Source organism: Corvus hawaiiensis, chromosome 10 (genome assembly GCF_020740725.1).
Source record: "Corvus hawaiiensis isolate bCorHaw1 chromosome 10, bCorHaw1.pri.cur, whole genome shotgun sequence".
Lineage (NCBI taxonomy): Eukaryota > Metazoa > Chordata > Aves > Passeriformes > Corvidae > Corvus > Corvus hawaiiensis.
In genome coordinates this window covers 25,241,952-25,268,284 of record NC_063222.1, presented here as the reverse complement: position 1 = coordinate 25,268,284, position 26,333 = coordinate 25,241,952, and the positions used below count along the sequence as shown (strand labels likewise).

Genomic DNA, 26,333 nt, shown 5'->3' with positions numbered 1-26,333 from the left:
CCACCCTCCCAGGGAACAATTCCTTTCCAATATCCCATCTCAACCTATTTTGTCAATGCAAAGCCATTCTTCCTTGTCCTGTCACTCCAAGTCCTTGTAAATGGTCCTTTTCCATCTTTCCTTCAGGCACTGGAAGGCCACAATTAGGACACCCCAGAGCCTTCTCTTCCCCAGGTGAACACCCCCAGCTCTCCCAGCAGAGGGGCTCCATCCCTCTGATTCCCCTGGTGCCTCCTCTGGGCTCTCTCCAGCAGCTCCAGGTCCTCCCTGTGCTGGGGCAGCTCTGCAGGTGGGGTCTCACCTGAGCACAGGGGCACATTCCCCCTCTCCTACTGCCCACACTGGTTTTAATTTTGATATTCTAGGATTCTACAAATTTCTGTCACCCAAATTTTGTGTTCATGACTTCTGGAGAGGTTCCTCATGCTGCAGGACCCGCAGCACCAGCAATCCCTGTGCACCAGCTCCCAGCAGCAGAGTGAAGAATAAACCCCTAAAAGCTCCATAAGCTTATTGTTCCTTTGACATATCAGTGACATTCACAGCACCATAAAACTTCCTCATCTGAAATATTTAGCTCCTTAGCAGCAGTCAAACAGACATGCATCCTGCCTGGCATATCCACACTGTAGATCACAAATTTATTTCATACAGCCCTCCTGGGTGCTGTATGTGCTGAGACAACTGCATTCCCAGAAATGGGCATAAATATCTGTATTTATTTTCTCATCATACTGGCTGGGGAGTTGGGGAGAGAGAGCCAAAATAAGAATCATACAGAGAAAATGGCCTGACAAACACTCGCGGTGCATTTCCTCCAGTGGAGTGCTCGACATTATTCCTCATCTGCTGTGCCACAGCTCAGAGTGGGCCATAATTATGGATTTCCAACTGGCATTATGGTTATTATAGATTAGATGTTCGTCTGTAAAGACTGTCAAACCAATGAAATTTTCAGGTTTTGAGTAGCCTCCAGGGCAGGGCTCTGCAAGACTCGCTTTCCTGAGCCGTTAGTTTTATTTATAGTCTAGAACTAAACAAGGCAGGAATTAAGGGAATGCTCCTCGCTGAAGGTAATGGTATGGAAATGCTGATGTAGGTCTGTGACAGCAGACAGGAGCAATAGCCTTGAGGAAATATTGAAAGTGTTGAGCTGAGCAGAGCAAGCAGCACCTCAAGGCTGCTTTTTGTCACTCTGACAGGACAAAGTCATAAATAATCCCCCCCACACTCTGCACTCAATTATCAGTAATTTAGTGGCAGCCAGGATATGATATGCACAGGAAAACACAGCAGTCACCTCGGGTTCTCAACAAAATCTCTGGGGTGAGTTGCTTTCTCACCTGGTTTGGATTGCAGAGGCTTTGGGGGATTGAAGCACAGCTTAAGGTTGGCATTTTCCAGGCTGCTATTCCAAACAGCTTTTCCACTGCATTTCCTAGGACTGAACAACATGAAGCTTAAATGAATCAGCCAGTCTTGAGCCAAAACTACAGAAAAAATAAATAAATTCTTAGCATATACATGTGCTCTATGAGAGTTCCTCTTTTTAAGGCAAACAGAACTTGTAGACCCACACAGGTCTAATGCTGGTCACTGAGGGAAAAAAAAAAAGGGGGGCGGGGGGGAGAAATGTGATTTTTCTAAAGATAAGATTATTAAAATATTGCTAAAAATTTTCTAAGTGGGAAGTAGGAAATGGGTCTCAAAGGCTTTGCCATCCTGTACATCAGCAGCAGCTCCCACTGTGGGTGCCATTTCCCACTGCCCTGTTGGGCCAGGAATAAGGGACAATTCCAAGGGCTTCCGTCCTTCCTCCTTAAAGTCAGGACTGCAGCTTTGGCTGTGGCTCCTCTCAGTGCCTGTGTCATTGCCAACTCTATTAGGAAAAATTGAACTTGCAATCTTTAGGATCACAAAGGATCTGAATGAAAGGCTGGGATGCTTCAGCTGCTGCCTGTGCTACAAGGAGATGCTGAGGAGACGCCCCAGCTGAGCCAGGAGGTTACAGAAGTACCTAAAACACTCCCATTCAAAGGGAAATCAGTGAGGAGGAAAGATTACACAGAGCACTACACCTGAAATGTTTTGAATTCTGTGTGTGTACATTGTACTTTCACGCACAATGTGCTACACTAAAATTTTGATGGCTGCACAGTGATAGGCTGTCCTTTTCAGTCCCTGCGCTGGAAATCACACACATCCCACACACCTCTGGGGAAAAAATCCTCATATTGGGAAAAAATATCTGTGTCCATAGTGCACAAACTCAATATCAATGTACGTTTGTCCTTGATACTCCAAATGAGCCAGGGTCAATGCTGGGGAGTGGAGGGATTGGGAGTGGCCTTAAGGAGGAGGACTGGGGTGCTGGTGGATGAAAACCTGGGCATGACCTGGCCTGGCAGCCCAAACCCCCCAAGCCTGGGCTGATCCTCAGCGTGGGCAGCAGGAGAGGAGGGATTCTGCCCCTGTGCCCCTGTGCTCAGGTGAGACCCCACCTGCAGAGCTGCCCCAGCCCTGGGGCCCAGCACAGGGAGGACCTGGGGCTGCTGGAGAGAGCCCAGAGGAGGCAGCAGGGGGGTCAGAGGGATGGAGCCCCTCTGCTCTGGAGCCAGGCTGGGAGAGTTGGGGGGGCTCACCTGGAGAAGAGAAGGCTCCAGAGAGAACTCAGAGCCCCTTCCAGTGCCTAAAGGGGCTCCAGGAGAGCTGGAGAGGGACTTTCCATCAGGGCTCGTGGCAGCAGGACAGGGCATTGGTTTTAAGCTAAAGGAAGTTAGATTCAGGCTAAATATAATGAAGAAATTGTTCCCTGGGAGGGTGGGGAGGCCCTGGCACAGGGCAGCCCTGTGAAGCTGTGGTTGCCCCTGGATCCCTGGAAGTGCCCAAGGCCAGGTTGGACATTGGGGCTTGGAGCAGCCTGGGACAGTGGAAGGTGTCCCTACCCATGGCAAGGGGTGGCACTGGATGGGCTTTAAGGTCCCTCCCAACCCAACCCACCCCGGGATTCTGTGGTTTGCTCACACCTGGCCAGTCTCACCTTCAGCCCCAGCCAGCACAGGATGGATCCAGCTCCGTGTGACAACAGGGACAGATTCCCACTGATCCATGGGGCAATGCACATCCTGCTCTCTGTAAGTGCAGCCTGTGGCAGCAAAATGCAGCACCCGCGGTGTGACACTGATGCCAACCCCCCTTCCCCTCCTCCAGCCTGAACAGACAAGTGCTTCCCATTATTCAGGTGGAAGGCTGTAATTACCCTCATAAAAGATGCACAAATAAACCAGTCACAAACAAATTAATCCAGTCACAGCTTACTACTGCACGGCAGTGTTTTATCTGTACTGGCTTAAACACGATTGTTATTTCTAATAGGTCGAGCTGAATTTTGAACAGAGCTGCCATAAAAGTGCTGTCTGCTGACAAATCAAAGGTAAAGCAGGAACTGCTGCAAACCCAGCATTGAACAGGCCCCCAGCAGGTTCTTATCAGATCATGGCTGCAGGGACTCAAACAGATACAAAAACCATATAAATGTCTCATAACATCTATTACCAACAAAGTACAATGACACCCTGACCTCAAAATACTCAGATCTACATCACTGGTACAGAAATCTTCCCACCTGAAGAGGTGTGGATGCTCTCCCAGTGATCCATGCCCAGGGGGATGTCAGCACTTAGAATTCTGTGAAAGCCAAGGAATCTCCAGTGAAGCATTTCAGTGATAAAATTCTTTCCACTCCTGTTTATCTATTGATTGGAAAGAGACAAACTGAACCAGACAGCAAAATTTATAACTCCCGAGGAGTCACAATAGCAGGATTATATAGGATACAGGTGGACATGGCACAGTTACAATCAGGGATAACAGATGGCTGCCTTTTCACCAATGGGAATTTAATGAGACTTTGCCAGATAAAAATAGGAAGCAGAAATAATCAGTAACAAAACTCTTATCTTTAATTTCAACATTTGCTTTTAGGGAGAAAAAAGGGTGAGTCAGTCAAGTGATCCCAGCTGAAAAGTGAGAGTGCTCAATAGCCTGGTAGGAAGAAAAATACACTGATCTTCACCAAAATAGAGGCCTTTCGTCCTGTTTCATGTGCAGAATACAAACATAATTTAGTCTGTCTACAACAATATTTTACAGAGTGCAACACTGTTTTGGTGTCTGTAGATCATCACTGACTTTATACTCTCCGTGCCAAATAAAGTTTCACTTTAAGAGTCAAAAATATAAAGGAAAAAAGAAATCAAGACAAGCATTTAAATGCTACAGTTTGAATGAGGTGAAGTTTAGACCCATCTCTCTGTAATAACGAGCATCACTCTTTGTTCACTGCAAACATCACCCATCCAGAGGTTCAGAGGGAGTTTGGGCTACTTAGGAGCCATCATTCCTGTGCAGGCACACATGAACAGAAGAAGTTTGTTCCCATCCCTGGGAGCTATTCCATAAACCCAGTAAATACCATAAATACACAGTACAAAACACAGAGAGAGGTAGCACACACCTCTGGCACTGGAGGCATTTCTCTCCTGTCACAGGGCACTGCCAATACCTGGTGTTGAGCCTGGGTGTTTTCCTGCCTGAATTTCAATCCTAAAAGGCAAAGATATTTGTTTTGAGAGTGTGAAAATAGACAAGGACACAAAAGCAATTTATCCTCTTTTATTCCTCGTCTCCCAGTGAACAACTGCAGTGCAAGTCTTCTCCTTAGCCAGGGCAACATCTGCATTCTTGGAAGTTCTAAGTTTACAAATAAAATGTTTGGAAATTATGCCTCAATATTTTTCCTAAAAATAGCATAAAAGCTGTTGGAACCCTGGGTTTAGAGAATTTAGGTTTCTGGGATATAATTATATATAAGTGTAACAATATGGAGGATTTGGGGTGTGGATTTGTTCCTTCTTCATTTCTCCTTCTTCTTCACGAATCTGAGTGCTCTGTTAAAAGCCTGCACTGCGGACCATGAATAGATAGTTATTGGATTATAAGTAAAAACATATTACTTGGTACTTCATAATTGGTTAATTTAGACTTTAAATGGCCTTAGTTAGAACTTGGGGCCATTTTCTGCCTTGCCAGCTAAGAGGCACATCTCATGCAGCTGTATTATAGATAAGAAAATAATAAACATCAGTAAAGAAGAAGAGCCTGGCATCTCCTGCGTGATAATCCAAACTCTGAGCAAAAGAACTCGAAATTCAGAAACAGAGAAAGTTAATAAAAAGCCTAGCAGAGAAGTGCTCTTTGTAATTTCAGTGCTTTGGTGATCCTGAACAATTTTAAAGTGTCCTTTCTTGTCTACTGCAAAGCAGAGAGAGCAAAGCCTTAGGAAGTCAATATTGGGTCAATCCAGTGCAGTAAACACCTGAACATGGACAGATCCATGGCTTGAAATGGGATTTATTGGGAACAACTGCTGCCTTAATTTGAAGGAGATCTGCAAAGGCATTTCTTCAGTGTGCTGCAGCTTTTAAAGCAACTTAGCAATGTGCAGCCAGACCTGAACCTTCCTGCACCGAGCTGCCAACCAGCCAAGGGAGTTACTCAGCTTAGAGGAAATTAGGCTTTCATAGATTTTTCTATCTTAAAAAGCCCTGAAGCAAACAGTACATTCCAACAATCTATCTTTGCCTGCTTTTTACAACATGTGTGGTACCTGTACCAGCACGTCACAGCTTTCATCCTCTTTAGTGCCAGGATCTGGGAGGTGTCAATGGATCCGTTCTTTCCAACTCCAACTTTGTGGTGATAGTGAAATCAACCTGCTAATTAACAAACCAAAAAATAAGAATTTAGCATAGGCAGGGCAGGAAAATGGTCTGTTATATTCAGAGTCAATAAAGCAGCGAAAAAATAAAGCAAAAAAGAGGATAAAAGCAAAGAAAAATCAGGTGGTAGAAATCAGTAGCTACTGTGGCTACATCACACCCCTCTCACTGTGGAGTTTTTTATATGTGTAACAGTTTTCCCTGCACTAGTCCAACATCAAGCTAAAACCCAATAAAAATAAAGTCTGTACTTTGCTCTGCACCAATATTTGCTTTTCCTAGGCTGTTTTTGGTTAATTTACAGTCTGGCTTCTGCAGATTAAAAGAGCTTTTAAAAAGATGCAGTTTGGGGAAACACTGGTAGCACATCTCATTTAAATGCAGCATAATTCATGCAGTGATAATTTATATTGACAGGACTTTGAGATAGGAAGTATTTGCCATTATAAGCTGGAATGCATTTCACCTGCTGGAATTCCAACATATGCATATTTCATGGCATGACTTGATTTCAAAGGTGTTGCATGTGTTTGTTTTATGTCCCTGAGGTTCAGGGAGGCTCCATCTTCAAGTTTTATTTACAGGACAGGAAAACTAAGATAAGGAATTCCCTTGCTGCACCATCCCTGCTGGATTCACTCAACCTCAGCTTGAGGACAGAAATGTAAAACTCTGACTGTTCTTAAAATTTGAACTTCTAGATTATTGTTTGAAGAGCATCACCACTGTGCCTGATTTTTCATTATTATTTAAAGCAGGGCTGTGGTTTTGTAATGCAGCTTTTTAAAAGTGGAAATGGAAGGCAGGTACAATACTCAGAAGACCTGATGAGACCTAATGTTCTGAGGCAGAACTTTTGTATTTAGACAAGTCCTAATGGAGCACTAAGAGAAGCCTCTTTTCCAGGAAATGCATGTTATTATTACCATTTATTATGGCTTCTCTGAAACAACCTTCCTCTGAGAGCACTTCTAATTAGACAAAGCCAAGAGCTTAATTCACATTAACCTCGGCTCCAGCACCCTGGATAATGAGGAGAAAGGAGAAAGGCACGGGCTGGATCTTTGTACAACAAAGCCAGGAGAACAGAACATTTTAAAAGAGTTTTCATTAGAGACAGGAGTTGTTGCCTGTGAGGTACCTCCAGAACCAGAAATGCATTTCAAACCTGTTAATTGTTATTACCTTTTAACACACCAACTCCAGGGGAGGCACCAGCAGGGTGTGAGCAGCACCAACACACATCCCACTCCAAAACCTTCATCGTGCAGGAACAAATGGCTGAACCAGTTGATGCCAGGTCTCTCTAACTGAGGATTCTCCACCTAAATCTCCTGCTGGCATTTCCAAGAGTCTCAAACCATACAGGGTATTGTAGGGACTGCCAAAAAGGGCAACAAAACCCACGGAGGTCAGCTCCTTGTAAGGTTTCTGGCACAGCCTCCCTCATTTAGCTGGAAATAATTGAGTTAAAATCAGCAGGATTGCTACCATATGTTGCCCAGTCCTTGAAGCAAGGATTACAGGTCATGGTTTTTGTGAGTGACTTGGGCTTTAAGTGAGTGACAAAATCAAACTCCATTTTCACAACAGCTTCACCATTTTCCTAAGCAAGGCAGGGGAAGACAATACCCTGTTGTTTGGCCATTTTGTCTCAGCGTGGATGAAACTGTGAGACAGGAAAACACCTTGAAAGGCTAAAGGAGCAGCATGGGCTTTCCCACACCTTTGCAGCTCCACTGGTGCTCCAGAAAAGAGCCTTGTCCTGCTGGCACTGAGGTGCTGACCCTCAGCATCCCCATGACAACAGCAGGCCCCCTCGGATTTCCTCCCCACTGCCAGGAGCAAAGGCAGCAGTAGCTCTGTGTCTGAGCTAATTACCTGGGCGACAGCAGAACTGCTGAAATAGGGACTCTTGCTCTATACATCTTCATTAAAATCATCTCATACATTTGTGCTCAGAAGCTGGAAAAGGCTAAAACCTGAAATGCAGATCATGGAGCACTTGGCATGGATTTTTATTTTTTCCCCACCTTTTCAATTCATTGAAAAGATTTCTGATCCCACAGTGTTGGAGCTTCCGAGGGGACAGCTGGGTCACTCCTTTGGAACAGCAGCAGGGGCAAAGCAGGGCAGGATCACAAATAGAGCCCCTGCAAAATGGAATTTAGGGAGGCTGAGGAGACAGCAGCTGAACTGAGAATTCGTTGGTAAGATCACAGTTCAAAGTTAGGAGAAGTTTCATTCTAAATCCACTGTCATTGGTTTTTTTCCCTGTGTTTTGGCTCAAGGACAACAAACCCCTCCTGTTGTTTGCTTCAAGCTCTCCCATCAGAGAGCTGGGTTTGCTGGCCTTACTTCAATCCAAAGCCAAGGAATCACCATCAGAACATGTTGTTTCTGACTGCACCATCACAGCTATGATCCTGTGTTTATAAATTAAAACTGTCAGGCACTTGATCCTCAAGAGCATCCCTGGAAGAGTCCAAGGCCAGGCTGGATGGGGCTTGAACCAACCTGGTCCATGGAAGGTGTCCCTGCCCACGGTTCAGGGAGCTTTAACATCTCTTCCAACCCAAACCTGTGATTACCTTCCAAATCCCTGGCACAAAAGTTTCACACTATTTCTTGGGACTTTAAAAACCAAATTTAAGTGTTGTATTTCGTCACAGTGCAAGTCAACGCTGAGAATTTATCCCGAGGTTTGCAGCCAGCACGTACAACAAAACTGCAGAAACCTCCCAGCACAAACCAACATTTGCTCTTACCATTTAAAGCCATAAATATAATACTGATCTATTCTAGCAAGAACTGGTCAAAACCATCAGAGAGCTGTTCTTGTATCGTTGTAAAAATTCATTGAAGTGAGGCAGCATGATGCTGCTCTTTAGAAATTCTTATTTAATTACTGGAGCTCATTTGAGAAGCAATACACTTCATACTTCCCCAATTACAAAGTCCGCTTCTGCCCTTAAAAACAATCTCAAGCAGAGCCAAAACTAAGCTCTGATTATAATTAAATTTCCTTTTTACACGAATGTTGGTATTTTCTTATGCATTTTGAGCTCTCTGCTGATTATTGTAGGATACCAAGAGGGTACAGGGTGCTCAGAAAGGAAAGGAAAAGGAAAAAAAAGAGAAAATATGATTTGATCTACTAAGGAATCATGCACTTTAGCAAAAATATGCTGGAAAAGTTATGGGGAAAAAAATTATTTTAAAAAAATCATGGGAGCTATCATGATATCACTAATTCAGAAGGTTTCATGCATACATTTACATATAATTTTTTATGAGCACGTAGCAGAATCGAGAGCATTGAAAAGTACAATTGCACAAACATGAAAGGATAAATTTTTTTTTTAATTGCAAAATAATAAAAAATATATTCCAAGGCAAAGTACAGCAAGAGCAACTTGCCAGAGTCAACGATAAGAGGAAAACCAGGGGAACATGTTGATTCTTTAGAGAAAGATTTCAGCAATGCCAAGGCCAGAACGTTCAATACATTATTTAATTAGTCTTATTAAAGATGTCAAGCAGGTAGTTAACACCAAGGACAGGAGGGTAAGGGCTGTCCCTGAAATAGGCTGGATCATAATGGGAGAAGACGGATGTTTGCAGAGCCTGAGCAGTGAACCTCAAACCCCGAACAGTTCTCGTTGAGGCATCATGGAAAAAAGCCCAGGAGCAGGAAATTGAAAAAGCCAATTGTTCTCCCTGTCTGCCAGCAAAGGGAGGATGGAAGAACATGACAGCGTTATTTCCATCCAGAAAAAGAAAAAATAATCAGGAATAACATAAGGATATTACTGGGCTGCCAGCAAAGGGGACGGGAAGTGAGCAGTGGCCAGGACACCCTCATCAAGAACAAAGCTCATCCCAGCTCCTCCCACAGCCACAGCCCAGAGCAGCTCAGGGAATTTCACTTATCTGGGCTTTAGACAGGCGTTCTCCTCACTCCTTGTCAAGATTAAACGCTGCCAGGAGAGGAGCAAAGCCAGGGGATGGTCGGGGTTCACGCCCAAGGGGAGGGGGTGCTCAGCACCCTCGTGTCAGGCAGGTCCCTTCGGTGGCTCCAGGTGCCACCTGGGTGATGGAAAGGATCTGGTGATACGGATTTGGGAGGCACCACCTGCCAGCAGAGACAAAATTAGAGATGAGGATTATTTTAAATGTTGCACTGCAAGAAGGGAATCCCCCATTGTCCATGACCACGGAAGGACAGGCAAACTTTGGGGACCTCAAACTGCAGGAAGGAAAAATCTACTTAGACCTTTTTTAAACCATTTTTTTTTCTTTGCTTTTTCAGAATGTAAGTCTAGAAGAGATTATTTGAGGAATTAATGAACACTCCATTACCCAAAGTTTTTGATATGTTCGAACAACTTTTAATAGCCCAGGGCTGCCACTTGTCCTCTGTGGCCATCATCCAGCATCCAGAGGCTGAGGAGAAACTCACCCAAGGTAATTTGAACAAGCAGTGTGGGAGGGAAGTTCATATCTAGCAATGAAGAAATGGGGGGAAATAAGTAAAAAGATAAATGATAAGAACTGAAATTGAGAAATGCAGGTTCTGTTGCTGGTTATGCCATGACTGTCAGGTAAAAAGTACAACACCCAGGAAAAGTGGTTGTACCCCAATATAAAAGGCAGAAAGGTGGGGAAGTTTATTCAGGAATGGACAGCTATGGTCACAGCCCCAGACAACAGCTACAAACTGAAGTTTCATTACTGCTCTGGTGAGATTTGATTACCAAAGCAGTAAAATTCAAGATTTATTTTCCCTAACAAGCATTTCTTAGCAAAGTTCCCAGGCTGCTTACTCCCGTGAAGGTTCTCCTATCCCAGCTCACACTCTGAGCGCTGAAGGCAGCGTTGATTTGAGCACTAAACTCCAAATTTTGCTCCCCAGCTTGTGCAAACACCAGTTTTCTGCATGAGAGGTTACACAAGGCTTTCCCCCCCTTCTAAGCAATACCAATGAGGTGTTTTTAGTGGCTCATTTATTGGTAATTGCCACCCATTTTCAGTGTCCAGCTGCACAGGTAAATCAACAAGTTGCCTTTTAAACCTTGCAGGGAGAGTATCCCAAGTGAAAAAGATTTTGCAGGACCTGCCTGAGCACATCACCCAGCTTTGGCTGACCTCTGAGTGTGGTGGCATTCCCAGATATGAACTTTGATAAAATCCAACTCTGTGTCCATCAATGGGTTGTGTTGAACATGCCCAGCTCAACAGATGGACAGCAGACACTGCTCAGTTCAAGAAAATCAGCATCTAAAATTGGAGTATTAAATAGCAGAGGGGAAAATAAAACACAGGACAGGGAATATCAAAGACCAGTAGACCAGTGAGGGTGAAAAATGCACATTTGCAGCCCAGAAAACACAAGTTCCACAGGTACCTGCCCTAGATGTATTTATCATCTTCACAGCCACAGCTCCAGATACTAAAAAGCAAAAATAGCTTTAGTAATAAAAAACACAGGCCACAGGGCAAGAAAATAGGTTTAAATCTAGATACTAAGAACTCTAAACCTCTGAGGGAAATAAATCTGTAATCTAAATCACGTCCATTTATAGATGGGAGACAGACTTGCTCTATAGAAGGAGCTGATTCATCTAAATAAACTACCAGGCTTGTATTTACAGCTCTGCTGAGATGACTCTGTTCTCCTTCACGTGGGTATTACTTTATTACCAGCTTTCCTGGAGCAATATTTCATTTCAGAAAAATGAACTAAAAGTCCAACATTTCATGTCGCACCCAGGATGCTCATTCCAGCCAGGATTAGCTGTGGTATTTAAGGATCTCTTCCCAAACCACCATGCAGCAACATCTTACCTTGTTCCCCTGTGAATTGTGGGGTCGTGGAATGGTTTGGGTTGGAAGAGACATCAAAGCCCATCCAGTGCCACCCCTGCCATGGGCAGGGACACCTCCCACTGTCCCAGGCTGCTCCAAGCCCCTTCCAACCTGGCCTTGGACTCTTCCAGGGATCCAGGGGCAGCCACAGCTTCTCTGGGCACCCTGTGCCAGGGCCTCCCCACCCTCCCAGGGAACAATTCCTTCCCAATATCCCATCCAGCCCTGCCCTCTGGCACTGGGAAGCCATTCCCTGTGTCCTGTCCCTCCATGCCTTGTCCCCAGTCCCTCTCCAGCTCTCCTGGAGCCCCTTTGGGCCCTGCAAGGGGCTCTGAGCTCTCCCTGGAGCCTTCTCCTCTCCAGGTGAGCACCCCCAGCTCTCCCAGCCTGGCTCCAGAGCAGAGGGGCTCCAGCCCTGTGATCCCCATTAATGAAACAACAACGTAGCTCCTCGTCATCAGAGTCTAAAGTAACGTTTCTTAAAGTTTTAAGAGACCTATTTAAGAAGCATTTGTTTCTCTAATCTGAGAACACTCTGGCCAGAGGGAGCAGATTCCCAGCTGAGCTCTCAGCCAGGTGGGCACGGATGCTCTGACAGCAAACTCCATCAGTGGCTGCTTTCCCCCCCATTTCAATCAGACCGGCGCTGCAAACCCCACTTTGCACCAAAGCGATGACAAAGCCGCGGTGCCCCGCCCCAGAAGGCCAGGTCTGCATCTTACAGAGTGGACAGGAGCTGGAATTGGGGCTGAGCTGGAGCAGCCCGATGTGAGCGTTCCCCGAGCAGCTCCTCATTGGGATGCGCATCCCGGAGCCCGCGGAGCATCGCTCAGCCCGGCAAGACAGCCAGCAGCTCCCCTGCATACCGAGAAGAGCTGCACTGCCTGCTCCGCATGCCTGTTTCAGGACAGGGATATCCCCAGGGACGCGGGAAGCTGGAAATAAAGGGGAATTTTCTAACCGGGGTCGTTTGCGACCGCAGCCATGTGAAGGCTGGCGTTCCTCCGGGGTGACCCCGCCCGCCTCACATGAGCGGGGTTATTTCGGCTGGGGCTGTTTCGCTCAAGCACGGGGCACAGGAACGTTTTGTGTCGGTCTGAGACACCGAACCTTTGTCAGAACTAAACCCCGCTCAGGCAGGAAAGGCTGGAGGGCTTCAGCTGCAGCGCCGATCCCCATGGAACAGAGGGGAAGCAAAGTGCCCACGTTCCTCTCCAGGGAGTGCCACTGACCATCGCGATTCGGCTACAGAGAAGCTGTGGCTGCCCTGGGTCCCTGGAAGCGTCCAAGGCCAGGTTGGACGGGACACCCTGGGACAGTGGGAGGTGTCCCTGCCCACGGCTGGGGCTGGCACTGGATGAGCTTTAAAGTCCCTTTGAACCCAATCCATTCTGTGATTTATGATTATGAGATAATTTCCCATTAAAGTAAGGGCTTGTTTCTTTTCACCCCTCTGACCTTTCTGAAATCCTTTCCAGTGACACACTTTCAAGCCTTTTTTCTTCAGGGAAATGCAGAAAGATCAGTTTGCATTTCTCCCTTACCCTCTTCAAGACTGAATCACCCAAGATCCAACCACAGCTTTACCTCTGACCCTCCTGCAAGTTTCCTGCTCCATTTGCAGTAACATCAGTTCATTATTAGGGGAGATAAAGGGGCACCTCTGAGCTTCATTAGGATAGAGAGAAGAATGGGATTTCAGATCTCTGGGAAGAAACCAGCAATCTTTTGGGTGCACAGCTGAAGCTGAATGCCCCCGATCCTCAACACCTGTGAACATAACAAAGAAATCACCAATTATCTCCAGGTTTTGCCTCAAAATGGGATTCAGGAACAAATAGCTCGCATAGCAGAAGGTCTGCCTTGCTTATTATTTTCCTCATTTGCAACTAAACACATTTTGGTTGGCTTTATAAAGAGTTGTTATTTGTTTTGTGTCAACAGCCAGGGTCCTGCTGTACTATTATTCATTGCATAAACACGCATTTACCCCAGCAGTATCCTGCTCCTACTCCTGCACATTTTGTTCTGTGCCTTTCACATTCCTTTACCAAAGAAGTAGGGAGCTGCAGAGAGGTTTCTGGCTTGCAATACTTGTGCTCGTGTATCTCAGCTCATCAATCACACTCATTTCCTTCCCCACAGTTTGTGCCTTTCTCATTTGATGTGGCTGCATTAAAACCTATTTGTTTTGTAATCAGGTGAATGAGAGGGAGCAAAGCTGTTGTGTCTGAAGTCTCTGGCTCATACACTTAGAAGGAAATCAGAATTATCAGAGAGAAGCTGGAACATCAGCACTGGCAGACCTACATTTTGCAAGGGTCTCCAAAGACCTGGGAATATCAGGCAGGAGCTGTGCAGCCACTGAGGCCTGTTAGGAAGCGATCCAATAAAAATCCCCTGTGGAATCACCCAGGGGCTGAGGCAGGAGGCTGAGATGGGAATATCATGGTCTGTTGTGCACATAAACGAGCAGGCAGGCTCTGAACCAATATTTACTGGGTGTGTTGTGAAGAGCTCTCAATGAGCTGATGGCAGGGACTGCCGTGGGTCAGAGGAAATGTCCCGTTCTGCAGGGGCTGGGGTCGGATCTCTGCAGCATTCCTGGAGCACAGGGCCGGCAGGGATCAATAACTGACTGCAGACAAGGAATAAACCTCTAATCAAAGAAATCTAACAGGGTTTGCAATGCACCTTTCCTGGATCCCATTCTGCCATCCAGAAGAGACAGAGATTTTACCTCATGAAATATCCCATTTCTCAGGAAATGAGTGGATGACATCTTTCATCTATTATATAAATGTAACCATTGTTACAGTGGTAATAATATATAATGTTTTTTTCTTTCAATTCCACCTTCAATTACGTGTAATTCTGCCAGGCTTATTTTCCAAACTCCATCTTCTCTTTTTCTCAAGTTGATTTATCAGGTGAAATCACAGCCGCCCGCTAACTGATGCAATAATTCACTCTGATGGGTGACACACATACAGGTGAAAAAATATTGGCACAATACACAATCACAGTCATCTTAATAAATCATGGTAAATTAGCAGGGAGAACTCATTTTCAAGCTTTTAGCATAACAATTAAGATGAGCTGAGAGTGGAAAGCGAGAGCTTAGAGCCAGGCTGGATGGAGCTCTGAACAACCTGGTCTAGGAAGGTGTCCCTGCCCAGGGGAGGGGGTGAAATGAGATATTATTTAGGTCCTTTCCAACCCGAATCATTCTGTGATTCTGTGAAGCTCCTTGGGCAATCCTGAAACACAATTCTTGTAAACAAGACTCTCTCCACACCAGCACAAGTATATTAATATCACTGGCTGCACTTGAAATAAAAGCATTTAAGGAAGAACTATATGCAACTACAAAGCAATTCAAGAAATTGATCCACACAGAACATAATTTAAAAAGATGTTAAACTTCACCTGCAGGCTGGTAGCAAGGGAAGCTCCCCACGACGAACTGCGTTTAGTGGGGATTAGTCCTGGAGATGTTGGATCCTGAGGAGTTCCCCAGTGCTCCTGCTTCAATGCCAGGCTGCTCCCATGCTGAATGTGTTCCTGGAGACCTGCCAGGGGGTTTTGCATGTGTTGGGTGACTCTGTAGAGAGCAAGGACATGAACCTGGCAATGCACTGGGTAACGGCTGCTCAGCCCTGGGAGGAGTCCAGCAGCATCAACACTCACAGGCTCCAAGGGGTGGGAGCTCCTCTGTTCCAGAATGGACCCAGAAGGAATCCAGTGAGGGAAGTGCTGTCCCTGCCATGCAGGATGCAGCTTCTGGAGCTGGGATAGAGAGTGAATGTCTGGGAGCCACCACTTCAAACCGTTCATGATAAATACCATTCCCACTTCATGATAAATACAGCTCTGAAGAGATTTCTCCTCAATGACCTCAATCTTGTCCATGCACTGCACGAGTTACACTTCCCTCAGCACAGCAAAACTGGTACCACAATTGCACAGTTGCTCTATGTATGATCAGGACGGGTTCAAATGCACAACTTTCTACTTAAAACCCAAGTGCCTTTGTAATTTTTGCTCTGCAGCCCGTACAGAAAGACAAATAAGGAAGGGTTGAAGCCTGATTGTGGCTTGAGGACTTGAATCTTCAAGGCTGTAAGAGGCATTTATGAGAAGTGGTGTTTCATGAGCTTGGTAATTTGCAGTTTGTTACAAAGACAAATTCGTTTCTGACTAAATTGTATTGTAAGTCAGGCTCCTCGGGGAACGTCTGACTAAAAGGTGATGTTACAGTAATTTCCATAACATCAAACTATGAGACAAATTATAAACTTCATAGAGGAGAAAAGTGGGGGAAAAGGAGCAGGAGCTGAGATGGAACAAATTTCTTCGTGGTAGTGCTCAGACCGGGGAGAACTCAGCCAATGCTCTGAAACTGCAGTGCTAAAGCTGCTTGAAAACAAGCACAGCCTTGGATTTGCAGCTGTTTGACAGTGACCAACTTCATCCTTTGAAATCATTCTTCAAACCATCCAGATACCCTACAAAGGCTTCTGCAAGGAGCAGACTCCTGGCAGGGATGCAGCAGCTCCACCACTGTTTGGGAATTTCCCTGCAGGGGATCTGGCCCCCAAAGCTTTCTCATCACAAACAAGGCAAAAAGCAAATGTCACGTGCTCAGTAAAGGATTGAATCTGCGAGGGCTCCAGCAACCACAGCTGCTCCTGAGTAATGGGATGTTCTGAGGGGAAAGGACATTTGTTCCAGTGCAGAATTGCTCTCAAGGAGAGCCAGCTGTCACCCAAACAAGGAAACCACAGCGGTGAGCACAGCTCAGACCTGCCACAGAAACACCTGACTTGGAATCCCAGAGTTGTTTGGGTTGGGAGGGACCTTAAAGCTCATCCAGTGCCACCCCTGCCATGGGCAGGGACACCTCCCACTGTCCCAGGCTGCTCCAAGACCCGTCCAGCCTGGCCTTGGACAATTCCAGGGATGGAGCAGCCACAGCTGCTCTGGGAATTCCATCCCAGCCCCTCTCCACCCTCCCAGGGAACAATTCCTTCCCAATATCCCATCCAGCCCTGCCCTCTGGCACTGGGAAGCCATTCCCTGTGTCCTGGCACTCCAGCCCTTGTCCCCAGTCCCTCTCCAGCTCTCCTGGAGCCCCTTTTGGCACTGGAAGGGGCTCTGAGCTCTTCCTGGAGCCTTCTCCTCTCCAGGTGAGCACCCCCAGCTCTCCCAGCCTGGCTCCAGAGCAGAGGGGCTCCAGCTCCAGGAGCATCTCCGTGGCCTCCTCTGGACTCCTTCCAGCAGCTCCACATCCCTCTGGTGTCTGGGAACCCAGGGCTGGAGGCAGCAGCACAGGTGGGGTCTCACCTGAGCAGAGCAGAGGGGCAGAATCCCCTCCCTCACCTGCTGCCCACGCTGCTTTGGACTTGAAGAGGAAAAACAGAAGTTGTCAACCTTGAAATTTCCAATCAGGGCATTTATCAAGGCAGTTGCACCAGCTGCAGCACAGAGATCCTGTCTTATTAACAGTCCTCACCTGGCAGGTCTTTGCATTTGAATATTTTAATATCACTGCTGTGGTTGTTTTCCTTAATGAGACAGAGGGGGTTCCTTACAGGAGACTGGAAGAGCTCAGAGTGTCCAGCTTGGATGTGTGACAAACAAGGGGGTGACAAAGTGTGGGAGTCATTGAAGGCAGCCAGCACAAATAGAAAATACCCTGTTTAGTGTAGTACAATGATTATAAATGTGAGGAATGGTATGCAGCAAGGATGAGGGCATTTATCCTGAATATTAGAAACAACTCGAACAGTGAGGCTGAATTCATGTTCTGTGTGCCAAGGGAATGGGCTAAATTACATCAGAGAGTTCCTTTTCCTCCTGTAATTTCCATCACCTCATGATTCAGTGATAAATTCCCTTCCTACCTCTGCATTTCATTCAGGTCATGCACAGATACAGCACCAGCACAAACCTCCAGTGCCACTGAAGCCTCTGATGCTGTGAGCAACAAAATACAAAGTCTTCCCAAACAGTTAATAATCTCTCACTTTGCTCAAACTCCAACTGGATATTTTCTAGCTGTTTGATAATTTCTATTTCCTTCTTACAGTTCCCACTGGACAGCTGTACCACTGACAAGCTGCTCTAATAAGAATTGTATACCTGAATTATGCAGGGCCAATTCATATTTATATATAAAACTGTATCAGTCCTGGACTTTTACCTAACTACATTTTCCCCACACCCTTTATTACCTGAAAATATAAATGAATGTCATCATAACCTCCCTCAGCCTAGGAAAGACTTACCAAAAACCCTCTATGTTTACAAGTAATATAAGAAAAAAAGGGCAAGAAAATAACTGCAGTTTGTCTTCTGCTGCCCACAAAGCTGAAATTGCATTTACCAAGGAGCCAAACCAGCTTCCTTGGGAGTTGCACCCATGCCATCAGTTCTTAAAGACCCCAAAATTATCTAGATTATTATCATATTTAAAATAACCCAACTATTGGTTTTAATTATCAGCCCAAAATAAACCAAAAGGAAATAATAGTTATTGTCAGATTTTAAACAGAGAGAGAGAGAGAGAGAGAGCTCTGTGTGTGGACACAAAGGTGTTCAGACACTCAAGACCAGTCCTGATCGCATTGTAAGCACCATGTGCCAACATTTAATAACGGTGCAATAAGATCAGTATTGGAAAAAAAATTAGGAGGCACATAAATATTTGGAGTTTTAGACAGAACTGGCAGTTCTGGAGCTTTTCCTGACTTGCAGGGACGAGTTTATTCCAGTGCAAAGGATGAAGCAGATATGCCAGTGCTCCCTGTAACCTGCAGCTGTAGGACAAGAGGGAATTTCATACATTCTATTTAGCTCAAAAAAGGGGAATCCCAACACTTTTCAGTTCCCTGGGGAATACACTGTGGTTATTGCTTCCTCTGGGGAACAACCACTCCAAAAGGTGTGAATTCATTCCGGTTCTAACAAAAGGGGTTGGTGTTTGTTTTGAGCTTTGGACACAAATTTATTTCAGCCAATCCACTGTGGTTGGAACGAGTTTTCGGTCCTTGGTCCATCCCGATCTGGTGAAACTGGCTGGAAACTTCTCTGGCTTATTAGGAATGTCCTAAGGGTTATCCTTCTGCACACATTTGACCTCAGTTTCTGCAGTTACTCTTTACCAGCAATTTTTGTGTGTACTTACTTTGGGCAGGGAGCAAGGGGGGCAGTGGGGAATGAAGTCAGGAGCACAATCCCAGCTCTTCAGGACAAATTCCTGGCTACCCTCATAAATGCTGACTCATTTTTCTGCTGAATAACAATGTGAAATAAAGTGAAATTCAGCTCCATAATACTTCTGTAAAAAAGTCACGGCTAATTCTTGTATCAGTTCCATGAATATTTTCTTATTGCTGTTTCTGCCAGGCTGTATTTTACCTTATCATGTTAGTTTAGACTGCAAATGATATATTTAAGGAATAACTTTTTTCACTCGTAAGAGTGACAATCTCTGCTTTATGAAATGTTAAATACACCCTGGTTTTTTAAGGTGCTGAGCAATCCCTGCTAAATGCTTTGCTCTCAGTAAGAGCAGAGAGAGCAGCTCAAAGTCAGGAAGAAACAGACCAAAATCACTTTTCTCATCACAATGTATAAAAAAATCTTCAAGCTGAATCAGGAGTTTTCTTCTCCTAGAGATGTTTTAATTCAGATTTAAAGAAATAAAAGTCAATGCCTAAAATTTAATTTTTTTTTTTAAAAAGGATAAAACTTTCTTTTGCAAATGTTGAGCTAAGTAATCTTAATTTTTTGTAATATTCCCCCCATATACACACTTCTATTTTTCTAGTTAAGTACAAGCTTTGATCCATTTTTACAGCTAGATTCAACCAGTCCAAAGTGGCATTTTTTATTCCAAAAGCATTCTGTGCTGAAGCAGCTCACTTAGCTCTGCCCCAGAGTGGAGCTTCAATTGATCCCTCCATGGTATCAGCCCTCCCCCAGGTCACAGCCCCCTTCCAAGCAATTTACAATTTATAGGACCTCTGCAGAGGGATAAAGGGAATTGCTGCTGTCTTACAGCGCTGTGTACACACACAAAATGAGTTTATTTTACCCAGGTGCTTAAGCATTTGCTCCACTTGGCCTCCCAGCCCTGGCTCCAGCAGCCAAATCTGTCGCTCAGAAAGAGAGAAAAGCCCAAACATCCCCCCTGCCACACACACACCCCTAAAATAAATAAAAAATAAATTACAGCAGTCAAGGAAGGGAAGAAGCAGATTCCTGGCCCCAAGCAGTGCCCAGCCAAGGCATGTGATGGGCACAGTGAAAACATCTGCAGTGGCTCAGCAGCCTTTAAACCTCTTCCCTTAGGTACAGATAAGCCCCAGGTATTTATAGACTTGATCTTATTTCCTGTCCCGACTTAGTTACACAATGTTTTCCAGGGACTCACATTCCACCTCAAGGCCATTTGGGTTCTTTTTCCCTGCCAGGTGTCCAGCAGAAGACAGAATTCTCCCTGGAAAAGGAGGATCTCCCTGTTTCAGGAGCTAACACAGATGTGGGCATCACCCAGCCACCGCAGCTCGATCCAACAATCCCATCAGCTCCTGGCCTAAGCAATTCCCTTTTTATCTATCCCAAATATTGAAGGAGAGATTCATAATCTCTCCTCTGACCTTGAATAGATTTTGAACAAGCCAAAGACTTAATCTCTCATCACAAAAAGATTAATCAATGCCCTTGATCTCCTTAGCAGCTCTTTAGTTCCGATTCCAGTCATGACAATCCTGTTGAGCAGAGGGAGCCTGAACCACACGTCCACTTTTCCAACTCATCCTGCCTCTGTCCCTTAGAGCCATGAAATACTTCCCTAACTCTGCTGAGGATGCTCCATCTGCTCTGTTTCAGAAGAATAATCATGGGATGTTTTCTCACAGCTCTCCCACCAGTGACCACAATCGTTCTTCTATCAATACATCCCTGACATGTTCTGTGTGTACCCAACCAGGTATGGACAAAAATCAGCCACTTTTCCAGCATGGGACTCTCAAAGCCTCATCTTGAGGTGCACTGTGGTCAGGCTGCTTAGAAGTGTTACTGAAGAGTGCCTGGAGTAAAGAGATAGTAATTGTTAATTATTACATACTAGGGCAATGATTTGCCAGGGTAGGAGCTCAGTTTCAGCTTTTCTGTTCCATAAACACAGTGTTTGAGCACTGCTTAGGGAAACCCAAAGAGCCTGGCACACTGCAAGCACATACTGCAACGGGCTGCCCAGAGAGGCTGTGGATTCCCATCCCTGGAGGTGTCCAGGACCAGGTTGGACGGGGCTTGGAGCAGCCTGGGACAGTGGGAGGTGTCCCTGCCCATGGCAAGGGTGGCACTGGATGAGATTTAAGATCTCTCCCAACCCAACACATTCTGGGATTCTCTGATTCTCTGTTTAACCCCAAACACAGGACAGGCCCAAACTTCTCAAGTCTAAACTTCAGCAGTGCTTAATGTAACAATATTGTCTTTTATCCCCTCTGTCACCACCCTCTTCCTCTCACTCTCCTCTTTGACCATTCCATGCTTCTTTGGTCAACCCGTCTCAATTAAAAACATAATTTTCAAATTAATTTGTCCAGCAGAATTGCTGCCACCTCCTGCAAACAGCCTGGGAAGCAAAAGCTGGATTGTTCTAACAGAGCCAATCTGTGCTGCTCTCAGGGAGGGATTAGGAAGAGCTGGAATATTTGGCCAGACCACAGCTGGATGTCAGACATCAGCGTGTTCCCCCTCACCACCCCACATCAAGGGATTCTTTTCTAAATTATTATTTTTATTAAGTGTGATACTACAATTTCTATTACTTTTGCATGATTTTCCTGCCACATTCTGTCCTAACAGTCACTGAAATCAAACAGGAGGACTTTTTCCCCTTACAGAGGCACCTTGGCCTATAAAGAAGTGACAGAATTCAATAGTTTGGACAAATGAAACCTGGTTTCTACTTACATTATGCCAGTGATTTTTGGCAAAACTCTTTCTGTTTGGAACTCCAAGCTCTTTCACCCCTAATCTGTCTCATATCTCTGCACAAAATAAAGCATGACATGACCCCCTTCTGAAATGAAAACTTGCAGTATTACAGTACAATAAATAATCCTGTGTTTCTGGAATAAATTTGAAAATATTCCTTCTAGGAATAATTTTTCATAAAGATTACAGCTTCCAATGTAGCCTTAAAATAAAAAAAGATGCTAAAGAATGTTGTTCAGGCACCTGATCGTCAGAAAAACCCCACGGAGCTCAGAAATTCTATCTATGAGGTAAATAAAACTTATTTAACCATTTAGAGAGGGTGGGTAAGACCCCTGTTTGGGTTTCCATTCCTCTCTCTGGCAAAAGGAAGATAAAAAAATCACAGAACAGCTGGAACAAAGCAGCATCTGAGCCAGCATTGCCTGGGAGGAGGATTTGTGCCCAGGTACTGATGCTACTGCTCTGGTCCAGAAGGGGAAGGAGCAGTTTAAGGTACCTGAGCATTTTCCTGCTCCAGGAAGAAAACATTCAGCAGACACATGAGGGAAACAGTTAATATTTTCACCTTCCACACAAGCATTTTCTACAAATTATGATTATTTTCCTCCAGTATTTGCTTCTTTGATTTTCTCCTGGCAATATAACCCATGCAGAAAATTATCCGAGCTCTTTAGCTAAAAAGATACTGACTTATTTATTGTCTCTCAATTCTGAAATATTTAGAGGATACCATCTAATTCTGGAGTGTTCCCACACTGTAAGTGATTTGCTTTTGCTCGCATTAAATGTTTCTCATTCCAAAGACTGCAGCACTCTAAAATGTGACATTCCCTGCCTGCAAAGCTTTCCTTTGTGCTTGGGAAATGTCATTACTATTATTATTATTATTATTATTATTATTATTATTATTACAGCAGTGTAGCTGAAATCAGGGCCCTGTCGAGTGCAGCCCTTAAATAAGGAACAGGGAGGTTGAGGCACAGAAAATCCAGCAGGTTTTTTTGATGCACAGCAGCACCCAGCTGATAGAGGTCAGGTGGAGTTTGGGATGGCTGGAACCACTGTTCCTGTCTGGGACAAGGCCCCCCTTGTCCTCTGCCAGAGGGGGTTAACAGATACTAAAGGGCTGGGTATTTATTCCTAAAGTGCCACACTGATGAACACTGGAGCACAGAGGGCAGATTTTTCACAATAAGGTGATCCATGAAAAAAGGAAACTGAATCCTCTCTGAAACTGCAAATTACAAAATTACTTGATTTTTTTTTCAACACAGAGTTGCCTGTTGAGGGATGTTCTACACATTGGGAAGGGGTGGATACACTTTTTGCAGTGCTGGCAAAACAAAGATACAGCTTCAGGCACGACAGGCATAGCAATGCTCAGCTGAACTCCTTCCTAGGAAGGAATTGTTGTGGACAAGCAAGAGCAGCAGCTCCAGTCCCACCAAAGGCAGTGCAGAGTTCCCTACACACCCACACTCTCCTCCAGGAACAGCCTCTAACCCTGCCACGTCTGGAAATCTTTTGATACCAACTGCAGCAGCTTTCAGGAATGATGTTCCAGTGCCACTCTTGGTTTAAGGAAAATTTCAAACCTTATTTTAGTACTTGATTGCGTAACTTCAAACACTGCTCTTTTCGTTTTCATGCTCCATTCCCCATAGTGTTAGTTTGTCCAGTTTGAAGTTATTTCACTGAGATAAATCAGCAGAAAAGCAGCTTTTTACCATGGAGACTGAAAGATGGAGACTTGTAGGTGTATTATGTGTGAGAGATGTAGATTGAGTGTTGGCTGTTCCAGCTCTAATAGCTCAGAGATAAAATTCATACAAAATTATCTCTTTGCTTTCTGCTGCTAATTCAAGCTACAATTCAAGCTCAAAATCTGAGAGATGCAACAGCTTTTACAACTCCTTTGCTCCACGAGAAGGGGAGATTTCAGCAAAGCAGTGCCAGTCTTGCAGTGAGAAGGGCAGCAATATCATCCCAACAATAACAAACAGATATAATATATTATATTTTATATACAAATAAAACCAAAATTCTTACCCAGCTTCCACTGTGGTGAGTGACCCCACATTTATGAATTCAGATGGGAACATCTTTAGACATTACAAACTAGTTTGTAATCATTATCCCCTGGTCCCCCACCAAAAAAAAACCAAAACCACAAGACTAACACTCACCACTTGGGATAGTTTTCAGAGGTCAAGAAAATAAATGTTAAGTCCATGTTTTTCATTAATTTCTACCACATAATTCTCCTCCAAATAGATTTTGGCAAGAGAGAAGTAACAAGTCTTGCCTGCAAGGCACACAAGCAGCAGAAGGTACAGGTTTTGAATCGGCTTTTAAGAAGTCAGAAAACCCACAAAGCTGCCAGCTGGTAAAATTTAGTTCCAGGTCCTCAGTTCAGAGAGACAGACAGTCTAGAGATGAACAGAAGCAACAGCAGTTTGCAGCTGAACCGTTCCTAGCAAAATCCATTTACTTTGGGCATTTTTGATGATGAACTTTCCCACTTGTTCCTGAAGTTGGGCTCAAAGGACAGTGACTGATGGCTCGGAGAAGAGCTGAAATCAGAGCTCGCAGTCTGAGCCCAGAACACAGCCCAGTGGAAATAAATGTGTGTGGAGGTGTTCCTGTGCAGCCCAGCCCCATCAATCCTCAGCAGCCTCAAAGGCTCCAGCAGAAGGGTTTGGAAACAAATACCAAGTCTGGGCTGGAAGTTCTTCCCTGAGCTGAGGCTGAGGGCAGAGCAGGGGCACAGGGCACTCTCCAGCCCACCTGCCCCCAACCCTGTGCCCAGCGACCCCAGAGCTTTACTGAGGGACAAATCTGCAGCCTGTCGAAAGAAAGGATGATTTTGTACCAAATTCATTAAATAAACTGTCAGGAGGGTTTTCTGCACCTGATCCTTCTCTACCACTTAGAATTGCAGCCCACATAATGTGGAGGAGGATGTGGATGCTGCTTGTTTTGGTCCAAGAACGGGGTGAACAAAGCAACACCAGCTCACACTGGGGGCTTTTGCTTTCCTCCCTCACTAGAGACAGCACAAGGACACCAGGAGGGTCCCCCTGAACTCCACATCCTTGCAGAGCAAGCCCTGGGACAAGGTTACACATCACACCTGTCACCTCAGGAAATGAGAATTGGCCAAGGGGTAGCTTTGATCCTTAATTATTGCAGCGTGTAAGCCTTGCTGTTTAATTCCTGTCTAACAGACACGAGTACAACAGGTGCTTTCACACCTCAGCTCTATTCTCCTCATGCATTACTCTGCTAATGCAAGTCACTTCCTTCTATTGGCAGGGAATTACAGAACCATTATTGCATGTTCATGAGGAAAAGCTCCCGATAGCAGGAGGTCAAGAGGTTGAACTTCACTTATTTTGGCACTGTCAGCAGTTGGTATTGCTCGTATTTCTTGATAAAAAAGTCTCTCCTTATGCTGAAAGGAAAAAAAAAAAAAAAAAAAACAAACCCATTCTTAGCTTTTACATCTTGGTAATGCAGGCATTTGGTTTTTAAAAGAACAGCCCAGTTCTCATTCAGATAAAAATACTGACTTGCACAAGGGCTTGCTGTTAAATGTTTGCTTTGGGTTTTATATTTAAAGTCATGTAAAAAATGCAAGTAAAATTTAGCTTCAATTACATGCTCTTTGCCCCTTACACTTTGTAATTCTTACTGAATGGAAATAGGTGGGATTTCTTCTCAGGTAATCTGCGGCACCCATGGCTCTTTGTGGGGGTCCCGAGTACATCAAATTTGAGCCTGACAAGACTCTACCCAGGCCCCCTAAATACTGGGGCTGGGCTAAAGGATCACAGGGGAATTTTACTTTGATATGGCTATTGCAGAGATTGTCTAGATCCAGAGGATTGAGGGAGTCCCCATCCCTGGAGGTGTCCAAGGAACGCCTGGATGTGGCACTCAGGGCTGGGTGACGAGGTGGGGATCAGGCCCAGCTTGGACTCAGTCTTGGGAGTTCTTTTCCAACCTAATCACCTCTGTGATTCTGTGAGGCTTTCTTCTTAACCTTCAGGGGCAATATTTATTATCCTTACTGCATTACAACCTTGAAAGGAATTTCTGCTCTCCCATTCCAAACCACTTAAGAAAATTCTGTTTGTCACTCATTAAGCAGCTGTAGAGAACCACACAAAATTATTAATACCACACGGCTGTGCAAACAGCAGGGAAAAAATGGTTACCACATTTTCCTCAACAAGCAAGGCAAAATCCTTCCAATTAACATTTTAATTAGGAAATTCACTCACCATGAAAGCGTCTGCATTTTCTTAAAGGTTGTAGCTCAGTCCCCTTTTAATTTTTTTCACAGCATTTTTCACTGTGGCTCTATTAGAGATTAGATACCCAGCAGCAAGGAGGGAGACTAAGTGAATTATACTTTTAGCTCATACTTTATTCTCTTTACTTTAAAACTTCAGGAACTCAGGCATCCATTTCACCCATCATTTATCCTTGGAGAGTAAGGCAGCTTCAGGGAAAAAAGCAATTACCTACTATGGAAAGTCTAGTAGTTACAATTATGAAATAATAAAATGTCAAAGACACGTCTAATTTAGATATAGGGTTTTATACTTTTTAGCTTAGTGAAACAGTACAAAATACTCTCTGAAATTATTCTATCCATCAGGT

The 26,333-nt window shown here is 44.8% G+C and overlaps 1 long non-coding RNA gene across 11 annotated transcripts in view; it reads right to left on the bottom strand.

Annotated features, from left to right (window-relative positions):
* LOC125330942 overlaps positions 1-19,965 on the bottom strand; it is a 48,852-nt gene extending 28,887 nt beyond the window's left edge. For 5 of the 11 annotated variants that reach the window (XR_007205771.1, XR_007205768.1, XR_007205776.1 and 2 more), the window contains exons 1-7: positions 19,888-19,965; positions 18,838-18,944; positions 6,966-9,915; positions 5,669-5,777; positions 4,517-4,605; positions 3,626-3,752; positions 1,344-1,444 (exon numbers count right to left, since the gene is read on the bottom strand). This is a non-coding gene — a long non-coding RNA (uncharacterized LOC125330942). Of the gene's footprint in view, positions 1-1,343; positions 1,445-3,625; positions 3,753-4,516; positions 4,606-5,668; positions 5,778-6,965; positions 9,916-11,187; positions 11,252-15,077; positions 15,221-18,837; positions 18,945-19,887 lie in introns of those variants that run through there. The other 6 variants (XR_007205769.1, XR_007205770.1, XR_007205775.1 and 3 more) reach the window with 6 other exon arrangements.
* Between the last annotated feature and the right edge of the window lie 6,368 nt (positions 19,966-26,333).